Source organism: Triticum aestivum, chromosome 5D (assembly GCF_018294505.1).
Source record: "Triticum aestivum cultivar Chinese Spring chromosome 5D, IWGSC CS RefSeq v2.1, whole genome shotgun sequence".
Lineage (NCBI taxonomy): Eukaryota > Viridiplantae > Streptophyta > Magnoliopsida > Poales > Poaceae > Triticum > Triticum aestivum.
This window is the reverse complement of record NC_057808.1, coordinates 441,762,013-441,777,466: the sequence shown is the minus strand read 5'-3', so window position 1 is coordinate 441,777,466 and position 15,454 is coordinate 441,762,013.

The window sequence follows — 15,454 nt, the reverse complement described above, 5'->3', positions numbered from 1 at the left end:
TTATTTAATGGGCATCATAAACAACGAGATTCCTTATGTGCCGGGCTTAGAATATGAGCAAGAAGAGGATGTAGTCTCTTCTTTTCTGAACCTTGACGGTGGAACAGACATTGTCGATGATCAAGAAGGTGAAGGAACGGACATTGTCGACGGAGGTCAACCGTCAACAAACGACGATCTCGAATTGCAAGTAGCAACCACCTCCGGCGAGGTATATATATACATTGAGCCTCTCGTGATACAAACTTACTGAAATGTGAATACATATGTATTAACGTGCGCGACTCTCTTTCTTTTTTTAGCCCTCGGCCGGATCGAGTACGACAAAGCGTGGCAAATCCAAGGCGATGAAAACAGGAGAAACATATGCCATTGATTTTGTCAGTGAAACCGGCAAGCCCCTACAGCACACCTCAAAGTTTATCAACCAATGCGGAGTCGTTGTTAGAGACAACGTCCCGATCACCGTCCAGGAATGGAAGGAGCCAAAGAAGGCACGTCTTGGTTTCAGTTTTGTCGACAAGAGAACGAAAAAGGATTGCTGGAGAAAGCTTATGGAACATTTCATTCTACCTCCGGAATACAACAAAGTCGATGAATTCGGTAACGAGGTTCCGGGTGGACGTGAGAGGAGGAGGCTAGTTAAAGAGTTCGCTCTTCAGAAGATGGGCGAAGCATTCCGGAACTTCAAGAAAAATTTAACCCGTGACTATGTCAACAAGGGCAAGACTCCGGATTTCAATGGACAACATGAGAAACTGAAAGATGATTGGCCAGAATTTGTGAGGCAAAAGCAATCGGAGCATTTCAAGGAAATATCGAAAAAAATAAGGATAATGCGAGTAAGAAAAAGTTCCATCATATTATGGGGCCAGGAGGATACCGCCTTTCGGAGCCTAAGTGGCAGAAGATGGAGGAGGACCTGAGGGTGCGAGGAATCCCTCTAGGTACAGAGGGATGGGACCCAAGGGCCAAAAGCTGGTGGTACGGGCATGGGGGATCGCTAGACCCGGAGACAGGGGTGTGTGTTCACCGGAAGAAAAAGTTTGCTCCCACCCAAGCCCTTATTGACGCAATGACCCAAGCTCAAGAGGGCTTGATCAAGTTCAACAGAGAGAAAGACGCACTGACAACAGCCCTCGGGAATGATGAACACGGAGGACGTGTACGAGGCAAAGGCAAAGTTCCGTGGAAAGTAGGGTTTTCCCAGGACAATGACCCGTACTGTTACAGAAGCCGTAAGAGAAAGACGGACCGGGATGCAGATCTTATGGCGAAGTTTGCATCGGAACTCCATGAGTTGAAGCAGACCGTGCATGAACTAGTAAAAGAAAAATCGGCTGCAGGGCCGCATGAAGATCATGAAGCGGATCGCGGAAGCCAGCAGCGGAGAAGCAGCGTGGCTTCCACGGATGCCCCGCCTGGTGCTAATGCACCGATGATCGAGATTCGTGCACCGGAGCCTCACTACCCCGTGGATGATGTAAAGGAGATGAAAGAATGTGATCTGCATTATCCCGTGGGGAACGTTTCCACGAAGGTAGCTACCGGGAGTGCTTTACCCTGTACACCTGGAGCACTCCACCACAACAACCCCATTGCATATGGCTATGCTCGTGTCACGGTGGAAGACATAGTCCAAGGGTTTGAGGACCTGGAGATTGACAAAGCTACACCCGAAGGGGAGAGAAGACTTGGAGATGTCAAGCGCCAGATCATTCTATGGAAAAAGAAGTACATAGTGTTTCCAGGCGGGGCGCCAAGGCTAACAAGTCCACCCCCTCCGATGGTGGTGGTGGTGGTGGTGGCGGTGGTGGTGGTTCACCTACACCTCCTTCACGCCATTCGACGCCGTCCCCCGATCCACAACCTCCAGCGGGTACGACGCCCCCCAATCCTCCTCCGGCGGGTACGACGCCCCCCAATCCACCTCCGGCGAAGAAGCAGAAGCAGGCGGACAGCAAGGAAACCCGCTCCTGGACTATTAACCCGGACCCTTATGTACCTAAGACCACAAGGGTACCGGAGCCATCACTGAAGCCTCTCCTCCCAAGGCCTTGGGAACTTAGTGAAGCTGAAACCAAATTGGCCGCGTCTGCTCATTATGAGAAATGGAAGGCGGATATGAAGGCGATAAAAGAGCCTGAGCCCAAGCAAGTATTCACTGAGAAGCAAAAGAAGTGGGCTAAGGATTTTTTGACGACACCGTCCCAAGCCGAGCTGAATATGCCTGACGACTATGGACATGAACTTCGTAGGCAAGCAAAAATATTGAAGGAGGAGAAAGAAGAAAGTAAAAAAAGCGGGAAACAAGTTGACCAGCTCGGGATGCAGAATAAACAATCGATCCCCCCGCTCATAGTGAAAGCCGGTCCGGAAGAGGACCCCGAGATCATAGCAGCTGCGGCAGCACTTGGATTGACTGTAGCGAGTGCCATGAAACAAGCGTCCGAGATGGGTTTGACTCTTCGTGCCTTCTTAGGCCTTGAGGATGCGCCAGTATGTGAGATAGCATTACAATATGTGCGGAATGGGCCTCTCGTCGAGCCTGCGCGGGAAAAGAGTCTACCACCACAAATGCGAAATCTGCTACGTTGGTACAAGCAATTCATAACATGGGCCGACAAAGAATATGTTTATGCGGATGTTACAGAGGAGCATCACACCAAACGGTACTCTGTACAAGTTCATATGAGTGAATTGTTCCAGCTGTTCAATCTGCGCGACCTCGACAAATCTATGCTGAGTTGCTACGTTCTGTAAGTGATTTATTTCTACCTCATCTCGTTCTTCATTGCCTGCACTATATATATATTATATATATTATATATATATATATATATATTATATATATATATATATTGTCCTAACTATATTGTTGCGTACGCTATTATGCAGATTGAAGATTTGGGAATGCAAAATAAGAAACATCCATGATGTTGGGTTCATTGACCCACATATCGTTAATGGACATGTGTTACAAAATCACCCCGAAGACGTGGAGAAAGACTTGTACAAGTTTCTTAGAAAGCATCAACTCAAAAGTCATATTCTATTTCCTTACCATTTTGGGTGAGTGTTTCTCTCTTGTGCCCATTCTCTTTTGTTTACTCCATGCATGGTATGTCTAATCGATGAGTTATGCATGACTGTGCATGTAACGTGTCCGCAGGTTCCACTGGATTCTGCTAAATATTGAACTTCACACCTCCAGAGTTCTAATCATGGACTCTATGGATTCGGATCCAAAGCGTTGGGCCGACATGAGAAAAATGCTGCAAAAGTAATTATTTTCAATCATTTGAGCTCTATATCGATCGGTCTCTTTCGTTCATTTCCTAATATCAAGTAACTAATAACTCCCTTGTTCATTTAATTTTCTTTGCCCTGTAGGGTTTGGAGACGGTTCTCAGAAGAAATTGTCGGTGAATTCAAACATGAGCTAGATTTTAGAAGGTTAGTTAATGTGGATAAGCAGCCACCGGGGACCAATCTATGTGGATACTATGTTTGTGAGAACATCCGGAGACACACCTCTGAGCGGAAGAAATCGGATAGCGTGCGGAAGGCGACGGATAACTTGCGGAGGAGGCTTAGTCCAGAAGCTCGCTTCCGACCAATTCAAGATGAATTAGCAGGATTTTTCATGAGGGAAGTCATCAATCCTAAAGGAGAACACTATACCGAGGACGAAGAAATTTATATGCATACCCGAGATTGAAACTTGTTCGAAGTTGTGTATGGTCATCCATCCTAATTGTGTATGGAAACTTGTTCGAAGTTGTATATGGTCACCCGAGATTGAATATATATTATATATTCCTCTTGAATTCTTCTTGTTTGAAATTTCATATGCATGTATATGTAGCGTAGAATATGTGTACTGAAACTTCATCAAAATTAAAATAAAACACAAAATAAAATATAAAAGAAATAAAACACTACAAATTAAAAAGAAACCAGGTTTAGGGGGGCTAAAACCCTAAACCTGCGGAGGAGGCCTTTAGTCCCGGTTAGCCACGAGAACCGGGACTAAAAGTCCTCCGCCCCGACGGACTCCTGGTGCCCACGTGGACGGGCCTTTAGTCGCGGTTCGTAAGAGGCGCGACTAAAGGGGGGGGGGGCCTTTAGTCGCGCAGGCTTAGTCCCGGTTGCACAGCCGGGATTAATGGCCTTTGCGAACCGGGACTAAAGGCCTATTCTCTACCAGTGGTTGCCAATATTTTTGGTCATTGGTTGGACGGTATTTCAAATAGGTTCAAAACGCTAATAAGGGTGGGAGCGTACGCCTTACTATGGTCGCTTTGGCTATGTAGAAACGCTTTGGTTTTTAATGACAAAAATGCTTCTCCTTTGCAGGTTATTTTCCGTTGTACGCACTCACTTCGTATGTGGTCTATGCTACAACGTGCGGAGTACCAACCGCTATTCAAGGCGGTGTGTACGCGATTGGAGCACGTGGCTATGGAGTTTTTTACCCAACATGGGTGGCAGCATAATCTCCGCATCGGTCCACCAACCGTTTCGACATAGGCATAGTGTCGGTCTATAGGAATCTACTGTTGCCGAATTGTCATTTTTTTTCTTGTCAGATTTTTGATGTTTGGCTGTGTGCATCCTAGTTATGCAGAGGCCGGGTGATACTCTAAATGCTTTGTATCGCTTGATGCTACATTTTGAGATAATAAAAGCGCCCTTTATCGAAAAATGGTTACACCACACAAATCCGGAAATGCGCAGTCCATCCAAAATGCTTTTTTTGCCTTGCATATTGTGTTGGGGTTGTAAATCTTATGAAGGACAGCCAGATTTACAAAGTTGCAGTAGTTTCCTAATTAAAAAAGATTTCCCAAATTATTTATTTATGTGTTGAAAATACCGCTGCATTTGTGAAACAATCATCAAGCCGTCTCATGGGGAATCGCATTCTAAATGGTGATTTATTGACCATATGTTCAATGATTCATTGACTATATTGTACAAATATAACAACTAAAAAAACAAAGCGATGTAAACATGGGTCTCCCATATGACAAAATTAACCCAATTTGATGAAGCACATGATAGGGAAAAGCACATTCTGGAAACTCGAGACAATGCCAAGAAAAACCAAATAGCAATCAATTGGTGGTATTGCAAGGCTTTAAATACCAATCACCCTTGCCTTTAAATGGTGTGAATGTCCTTCCTCACTTGCAACGCGAGTACGTGCATGCATTCACTAACAAACAACCAAAGCAACATTCCAGTCCCACCACCACCACATGCCAATATAAATGTCTTGGGAGTTTGCGATTTACACTAGTTCATAGCCAGTTTGATTTGGTATGTTGCCAGAGTGGGTGAGCTGCCTAATCATATTGACTGGTCTCATAGTTTAGGATCCAACTTGATTGCCTATTCCCTTGGTCTTCTAGGATTAGTTCACAATATGTGTCTTTTTTCTGGTGGTTCTAATTCTATCTATTTTTTAAGTTTTGTTTTGGGTGATAAGACTATCATCTCGGTGAATTCATTTCGGATGCTAGACTCCTCGATATGGCTTAGAGTGATTGGAGTTGGAACCCAAGTAGAACTAGGTATTGGAGGCATACAGGAAGATCTATGAGCAATTTTGCCATATTTGTCGAGTGTACTCGAGTCACTTGGTGGCTATTGGTTGGTAGCCTTAAGACCGAAATGAAGAATTTGAAGAGATGTCAATCCGTTCTGGTTTACAAAAACCACTCGGTTGGTGGTGAAAGATCCATGAGCAACTTCAACATTCTCCTGAAGCCTACTCCTGCCGCTTTGTAGTTGGTGGCCAGTGGCCATAAGAAGTAAACGGAGATTCTAATGATATGGACATCTGTTCCGCCTTACAGAGCTCTCCTATTCTTCACAGCACAGCTGGTGTCTTCCAGCTGATCCTTGCAAGAAAAGATTGATGAAATACTTAGTGGCTACATTGGACTATTTTTATCTCGGAATGAATATTGCTTTTATTCCGTGTAGCTCACAAACTTCGTCAATCAGGTAGAGAATTCATGTTGGCAACAAAGAGAGACCCTCAACTATAAAATAACTATGTTACACAGAGAAAGTGTAACTTGTAAGCTCAGTAATACTACCTTCTTCCTCAAGTCTCCGTGTTGATACTGCGGTTCTTGATCCTGCATACCATTTTGATAGCCTTCAAAGGAACATTTTTAGAGTAAGGAGCATGCAATCTAAGCTGAGGCTTATATGAAGTTCATGATTTGTCGTTATCTTACTTTTGAGGTCAAAATAGCTCATGAAGTAGTACTTTATATACAACACAAATATATGGCTTTGTTGTAAGCAAGGAAAAACCATAAACAACATTGTTTTTTGAAACATTTTTGTTGGAGCGTACTAACAACATTGTGATATAAACTTAACCTAACACTATAGAGATATGTCTTACAAGTTCAAATTCATTCTAACCACAACGAAAGTAACACTACCCTGCCCCTGCATTACAAGCTAGTAAACTCCAAGTGCTCGTTATCCAACTGTCACAAAACCGCCTTAGCTCATCACCCACTTACGTGTCCCTCTCTGTAGGCTGTAGCATTATCCTTCTTAAACCTAAGCAAAATCATACATGCCAGCAAGCAAACAATAGAAAAAACAAAATTACTCAGACCTGTTTCAGAGTGTCTTTTAAGGTCACTTTTGTGAAATGTTTAACCCATAGAATGATTCTCTTGTTCTACTTCACCGCACATGTAAAAAGAAGAACGATATGTCTAATGTAAAAAGCATTAAAACACACATCATAAATAGTAGTTGAGATATCATTTGTATGCAGAAGTTCATTTAATACAATCACATGATCTGAAAATATGGATGACATGCATCTTGAATGTACTGGACAGTAGCAATTATTATGTGTGAGATGTCTACACTAAATTCCACATGTGTGAACGAAAATGTATTAACATACAGTAGAGATAAATGAAAACATAATTTCACCTGAATGTCTAGAATGTTGTGAGGAAAAAAAACACTCCTATTCCATATCAGGACAGCGGCGCCAACAGCACATGATGCGGGTGCGCCGGCAAGCCCGATCCGGTGGTTAGGGTTAGCTGTGGGGCTTGTGCCCAAGAGCAAATGACGCGACCATGCCAGCTGCCATACCGATGACAATGTTCATGCTCCCCGGCAACACCACCCTCGTTCCCTGGCACCACCGCTCGAACTGCCTTGAGTTCAAAAGCTTTGAAGTATTCAAAAACTGACCTTTGATGTCTTCAAAAGCTAGCCACTCCAAGTAGTGATGCTATCATCAATGTACACTGTTGGCATCATAGCACTTGAACTTTAAAATGCTTCAATGGCCTATTGTCCTGATATAAAATTGAGTATAGCAGTACTCCCTCGGTCCCAAAAACTAAGGGTCGCAACTCTAGTACAAAGTTGAGACACTTATTTTGGGACGGAGGGAGTATAACATAAGATATATCCTGATGACACAAATCATACATATTGAAGCCTCCTAGAAAAAACACGTGTGGAATTATTATCAGCAGCAAAGTGGTCAAAATCAAGTATAAACACTTGGAAGCATCAGATTTAGTTATGCAACTACAATACAATTGGAATGTTATTTTACTAAAATGCCGAGTTGAACTATTCTTTTTACAGCAAAGAAATGGCATATTCTCCAAGATGGAGAAGTTGTAGCATTTGTTCTGCATTGTTAACAATATCTTCGAGCAGACTAAGCACATACACAACATGTTGCAGACACAAAAAAACAATCTATCAAGTAATTTGAACATTTTAGTGACTCAACATTAGTTGTATCTTACATACATATTCAAAATCTTCTTGCACGCCAGGTTGCCTTGGCGACAGATTTTTTATGGGTAAATTACCCTATTTTTATTCCTTTAATTTTTTTCTCCAAACCAAAAAATGTTTCTCAGAATGATATGTGGAAGGATATATCTACAACCATAATAAAATAGCAAGAGCTAAAAACTCTTTAATCAAAGAATTTAAGAATGTAGCCATGATGCATTCGACATTAAATTCATCGTGTTTGACAGATACTGGAACAAAGACAATGATGACTTACCACAAAATCCCATTTTTAATGTCAGAATGTTGGTTCTCCTACCGGTGTGTACTTGCAAGCTCTCTCTCTCTCACCCTCCCTCTCTCTTCCTCCCTCTCTCAGTCTCCCCCCCCCCCCCCCCCCCCCCCCCCCCACTCTCTAGATCACTCTCAATCTCAGCACGTTGTCTTCTCAAGATTCGAAGATTGGCGCAATGATCATTGCATCAACCTCTTCTATGATGCATAGATCAACCTAGCTTACAGGTATTGAAGGTGTTGTTTGCAATAGCTAGCAACCTTGTCAGCCTCGTGTCATCGCTGCCCGCCGCCTGATGAGCCATGTACATCATCTTTTCCTTTTTCTTGCTCTAGGCTCGGCCTCTCCTGATCTCGTGATGTCTTTCTAGCAGACTAGGGATCCCGGTGCAAAATCCCTAGATGCGAGAGGGGCAGGGGGTTGTTGGAACAGGGGAATACATATTCTAGTGCTTCAGCATCAATAGGGTCTAACTTATACTTTTAGAAATCTTATGGATATTAGGCGGCATTGCTGACTTTTTCAACCGTCTTCTGTCTACTTCACGACATCCCTCGCTCTCCCTCCCTCCCTCCCTCCCACCCTTTCTCACTCCTTCATCGTCAGATGGTTGTCGAACGCATCACATGAGTAGGGTCAGGGGGGCAGCATAGGAATCGCAGACGAGAGTCAGAGCAAGTCCATAATTTCCTGCAAGTTCTCTCTAGATCTTTATATTGTGGACTCCATATAGAGATTCTCCCCTAAAATTTCTTTAACTCCAGCGGCACCTCTAATCTCAACCCTTATTTTTCAGAGTCCTGCATTTTATTAATTTTATGAAACTACCCAATTAACATGTTTATCATTGAGATAACCCGCAGTTTTAGTTGAATGACGGAATTATTTTTGCAATACAAAATTAACACATGAAACAAACAATCAAATGAAAATTTTATATTTTCTGCATATTTCATTTAGTGGCATGAAGCAATTGCAATCAGTACATACACATGGATGGTCTCTCTAGCAATCAGAAAATACTAAAGAAAATCTAGCAATCAGTAGCATTAGGTAGGCAATCAGCCTGCGTATAAACTGCCACACAACCTAATATAATCAGGCCCTGTTTAATCAGCATAAGCATCTCAATTTCTCTCTCTCTCTCTCTCTCTCTCTCTCTTCCTCTCCTGACACCACACAGAGTAACAACAGCATATCCACATAGAGGCAGCCACTCAATCTTTCTCGCATTCTCTCTACTACTCCCTTATTCATCAGTCAAACTCTATCTCTGTTGTTCATCCCTGATTTTCTTCTTTTGATTGAAGGGATAAGAAGTGGATGTTTTGTTGTGGTGATCTTTTTTTATAAGATGGTGAGAATACCTCTTTGCAAACAAAACCTAATCATGTTCATTCTTTTGAAACATCCAGTGTGTACCACAACATGTACATCCACTGACAACAAAAATATGTGACCAAAACAGATGTTAATTTCCAATACCGTTACCAAACAACTGAATTGGAGTATTTCCAAAGAAATACAATTACCCATATCCTCTTACCCGATCAGAACTAGATTCAACATAAGAGACATGCACATCAGACCTCCTATGAACTCAACCATTAAAGTTGACCAACTTGTTGCTGATGGTTACATACCAGACAATTGCACAAGAACACCAAGCCACCTGCAGAAAGAGCTGTCGGCAGTCCTCGCCTTAGCTTCCCCTCATCACCTCATCACATTCAAACCAGAGCAGAGACAACCACATCGCACATATCTATAGCCAGTACACGCACCGTTATGTGAGGAGATGATGACCACGTCAGCCCCTCCAGTGCCACCACGGGATGGTCAGACCCCATGAATCCTTTCTGAGAGAAAATATTGAAGTGTCATCTAAATTTCTTAAACCATGAAGTAAACAAATGGCCGCCTAACACAGTTCTATGTAATATGATAACCAACCTTTGTAATTCTCAGGCGTCAGGTTGTTGTACCTGAACCCATGGAATTCTTTAGCAACTCGCGAGTAGCGGCGGTGGTGTCATGTGGACGAAGCTCTGGGTGGAAGGACACTGGGATTCCGGTGACCTCCACCGGGTCGATGAGCTGGACATCCTAGCAATATCCTGAGTGAACCATGAGGGAAAATATAACAATTTAAAAAACAACGCAGCCGAAAAAAATTCCTGATGAACTCGAGGATACGGAGCTTGTACGCCCTCTTGGTGTTGCTCGTCATGCCCAGCGCCGCACCAAGCGCCGCACCAGCAGACCCAATCTCATGCCACGCACAGATCGGGTCGTCGCCCCGGATCTCATGCCACACGCCCATCGCGCATGCCCACTCCGCCATGCGAAATTAAATCGGAGGTGAGAGAAGAGATAAAAAAATCAGATGAAGGTGAGAGGTGAGACGAAAAAAATAAGTAGAAGCTGGAGGTGAAATAAAAATATAGTGGAACGGAAGCTACCAAGTCCTCTTTTAGGAGTAGAGATTTCGAATGCAAAATGCAATACATTCGCTCAATCTAAAGCCTTTTATCACGGGTCACTCGATGCCGCCCGCGCATCTCACTGCAGCATGCCATTTGGGTCGTTCATTGGCACCAGAACAGGCACAACTACAGTCACCTAGAATTCCACGACATCTCAGGACGGTTTAGTGTCATATGTAGGATAATTTGCATGTGTTATTACATCTTTAAATTTTGCGTAACATTTCATATTTAAGTTTGAAAACAGAGGAGACTCCTGACCATTTGGGGGGGGGCAATGCCCCCCTTTGGGCCTAGAGAAGTCCGTCCCTGCACACATATCAAGTCAGTAATGCCCTTTATTTCGTTTTGTACCCCACACCTCAGTGAAAAGAAACACAAAGGTGATGGTCCTACCTAATTAACCCTAACTATTGATGTTCCGCGACATCTCGGGCCTCCCCGTTTATCACCTGGGTTGGCTTCGTCCGACCTACTGGAGTGCACCCACCAGGCACCTTGGTGGTGTCACTGGATGGGAATGGGCACTCCCGGCACCGTCCAGGGCGTCATAGACATTGTAACTGATGGCAACAGAGAATGGGTGAAGATCATCATCATGCCGAGCACGTGCATGTAAGATCTCACTTCTACGGTTTCTACCTATCTTTCAGAGAAAAACATGTGTTTATTTAACCATCTGTCGATACAATGCAATGCAGGGAGAGGGTTGGTGTGCCGAAAAACAAACCATTTTGTCGTTCATCAGCAGTGGAACAGGTGCAAGTACAATCACCTGGAATTCCACGGCATCTCGGTCCGGTTCAACATACGAATCCTTTTCAGACGCTATTGAGACCGAGTATTTCTGTGCGTGCAACATCACATTCGAGCTAAGCATGTTCTAGCAGTTATGCCTTCATAAAAAAATGTTTGCTCGGAGCGCCTGGTTGGGACACTGATGGTCCAGAACGGTAGCTTCTTGATGTACAGTGGACCAGAAAATCGGTTGGATTTCATGCGCGATGCCAGGGGCAAAAGCGGGTGATGGGCTCATGGGGGAAAAGAGCGCCTGGTTGATCTTTGGCGGATGCGAGTGAACGAAGGAGGGCAAACAAAGAGAGTTATGAAAAAAAGCAACAAAGTTCTGGACAAGGGCAGGTTTTGAGCTCACCATTGTGTTCTGATGGCAACAAAGAGAGGATGAGGATCATCATCATGCCGGACATCTACAAGTAAGATCTCACTTCTATGGTCCTACCTATCTTTCTGACGAAAATCTATGTTTATTTTATCACCCGTCTGTATGATGCAGTGTAGGGAGAGGGTTGTCGTGCAAAGGAAAAAGTCATTTTGTCGTTCATTGGCATCGGAACAGGCACGACTACAACCACCTGAAATTCCATGGCATCTCAGATCGGTTCAGTGTCATATGTAGGATAACATGCATGCGTTATATTACATGTTTAAATTTTGAGTAACAGTTCACATTTAAGCTTGACAATTGAGGAGAATCATTATAATTTTTCGGGGTGTGGGGGGGGGGGGGCATGGCCCCCTTTGTCCCTAGAGAAGCTTCGTCTCTGCCCACATATCAAGTCAGTTATGCCCTTTATGTCACACTTTAAATATTATTTTTCGTTTGGTCATATAGTGTGTCCTGGCTTTGTACTATGCTACACTACACTGCACAATATGTGTAGCTCCCGCAAAGGGGCAATGCCTTTCCTCTTTAAAAAAAAGTATAGCGCAGCCCATTTAAGTGGTAAAATGCACAGAACCATCACTTTAGCGTCATAGCTCTCGAAAAACCACCACTTTACAAAACGTGACACTTTGCACCGCGTCGAAAAATTGACAGTGACAAAAAACACTGGCGGTAGATGCTAAGCGTTTTGATGACGTCACTAATCGGCCAAGGCCACTCGTCAGGCTGAGTTGGAGGAAGAAAATTCCACGTAGGGAAGAAAATGTCGCGTCTTCTTCTTCTTCCTCCGCCTATCTCTCTAAGGCATTCCGTCAAACACCTCGTGTGCATGGTGGGGTGGAGCTCCTGGAATCGCCACGAACAGCTGCCTGCAGCCTCCGCCCTCATGCTCTATCCGCCATCGCCCCGTCCTCACGCTCCAACCCGTCGCCCAGGCGCCATCCAGCTCCACCCTGACGCCCAACCGTCATCGCGCTCACCCCAACGCCGAGCTGCCCCGAAGCTCCACCCCGACAACGTTCCGCCATCCTCTCGTCCACCGCCGGCATCCAGCCGAGCTGCCTCACCCCGTCCTGGGCGCCGTCCAGTTGTTCGTGGTCCGCTTCTCCCCTGCCGCCCCCTCCCCTAGTTCCTGCTACCAGCTAGCCCCAATCCCCGTCGTTGCTGCTGCCGGACCTTCATCCCCGGGTTGCTGCTGCCGCGGGAGACGCCGGAGCCGGTCCGCTCCATCCCTGTCACTGACGCCGCTCTTGGGTGACATGGACGTCCTCATCCCCGGCTCCTCCTTCATATGCAGCAGCAGCTGTTGGATGTACTGCTGCGCGCCTCGACGACGGAGCTGAGCGCGTCCAATGCACGTGCGCTTGCGAGCGGGACACCAAGGCCGGGGAGGAGGAGGTGGTGGTGGAAGAGGACGTGAGGGTGCCGTGTGAGGTGAGCCAAAGCTCCAGCCCGACGACCTGGTCGAGGCCCGTGGCGCGGTGCATCATCTCCGGCGCACCCGGAACCTGCCTTCGGCCACAGAGACCTTGGCGGGCTTCTTCCACTGCAAGGAGAAGCTGAGCTCCTGCAGGGCGCCCTTCGCCCACTCCCCGAAGTAGATGGCGACCTCCCTGGTCTCTGCCGCATGCCATGATGGGGAGTCCGGGCACATCGGTGAGGTACACAAGCTGTTTGATGCAATGCCACAAAGAGAGGAAGGAGGAGGAAGAAGACCAATTCAATTTGCTTACATGGCACATTTTTCGTGCCAACTCATTCTGACGGGTGGGCCGCTCCAATTAGTGACGTCATGGAAACCTTTAGCATCTACAATCAATGTTTTTATCCACAGTCAATTTTTTGACTTGGTGCAAAGTGTCAGGTTTTGTAAAGTGGTGGTTTTTCGAGAGCTATGACGCTAAAGTGGTGATTTTATGCATTTTACTTCATTTAAGTACCACAACTTTTTTCACATACACTACATTAAGCCTCGGTTGGCTTATTTTGAATGATGGTTAGGTCGGCGTCATGGCTAAACCACCCTGCCCGTTAGTCGTGGGTTTGAGTCTAATGAGCTCCATTTTTATTTTTATTCCCCTAACAGGCGGGGCCCACTTGTCATAGGGACATATAGTATCGAAATAATCATGTTTCGTTGCTAGAACTGGCCCCATGCCATGTCAACGCCACGTCATCCATATACGGTGCCACATATGCCCACTTTTACGTATACGAATGGGTTTACTATCGTATTTGCACATGTGTGCCAAGTTTTAGAACCAGTTCGGCGTATTTTTCAAATTTAGGCACTAAACTGAACCTCTGTGACAAAGTCATAGGAGATATAATATCGAAATAATCATGTTTCATTGCTAGAAGTGGGCCCCATGCCATGTCGACGCCACGTCAGCCATATACAGTGCAACGTCTGCGCACTCTATGTATACGGCCGTATTTGCACATTCTTGCCAGGTTTTTAACGAGTTCGACATATTTTTTTATATTTTTGTAACAAGTTTAAGCATCACTGATGTATTTACCACTGTTGATTAACCTGAAAAAAAGAGTAATCACCAACCCCCTTACAAAAAGAGTAATCGTCACAAAAAAAAAAAGTAGACAGTATATGTTCTTTAGAAGGAAGTACATCTAATCATAAAGTAAAGGGCACTGCTAGGCGTGGGCCAAAAATTTCGGCCGGCCACACCGTGCACGTACAATTTGTGCAATTACAACCGCACGATGGCCTTCTCCTTCCCCAACTGCTTCGTTAAAAAAGAAAAAAGAAAAAAAAGCCATGGCACATGTGATAAAGGCAGTCCGTGATCTTGCCGGCCACCCTGGCCCTCTTGCCTCGCCTGCCGGTTGACGCCGCCGTCGCCGGTGGTCGGCTGGCCCCCCTCCTCTAGCCAAAAAGTACATGGTTCCAACAAACAAAAAGCATGTTTCCAGCAAAAACAATGTAAGGTTCCAGCAAAAACAAATGAATCCCGTCCACTAGTTTAATTTAAGGGTAGCTCCTCCTATGCTCAACTCATGTTTTTAGAATAGACAGAAAAGGATGGAAAAGACATTAATTCTCTCTGTTGTTCGTCGTACATACTAAACTAGTCATGTATTGGTCTGGTTTTCTCACTTATGTATGTTTCGTATCTCTTCTTGATGTTGTTCAATTCTTGATTGATTTTCAGGAATTTGTGCATGTACAAAACAATTAGAATCTGTCATATTCAGTGGAAGAATCCATCCGCACCAAAAGGATAGGGATCGTTGGAGACACAGACCGTATGTGCCATGTGTTATCACCGCCTACGCGATCCATGTTGAATCTACTTTTCTTCAATTCAAAATTGAAAAGTGAGACAGTATGTTCTGCGTTGAAATTTTAGTTACTATGTCGCTGGTTAAAATTACACCTAGAGTACAAGGGACAGTGATACTACTGCTCAAATCTCTCTAGATCCAACACTAGTGCCGGAGAAACACATGTACAGGCTTAATACATGTAGCGCGGGGCCCCGCTACATAATACACGCTACGGCTATACGTCTTACTAGTAGCGCGGGGCCCCGCGCTATAAGTAGGCACTAAACCCGCGCTACTATTAGGCTTTTCCCTAGTAGTGATATGATCAAAATGGAGCCTTGCCCGGGGAGGAGGGCCCCAGGATGGTTGCCGACGTACCACCGCTCT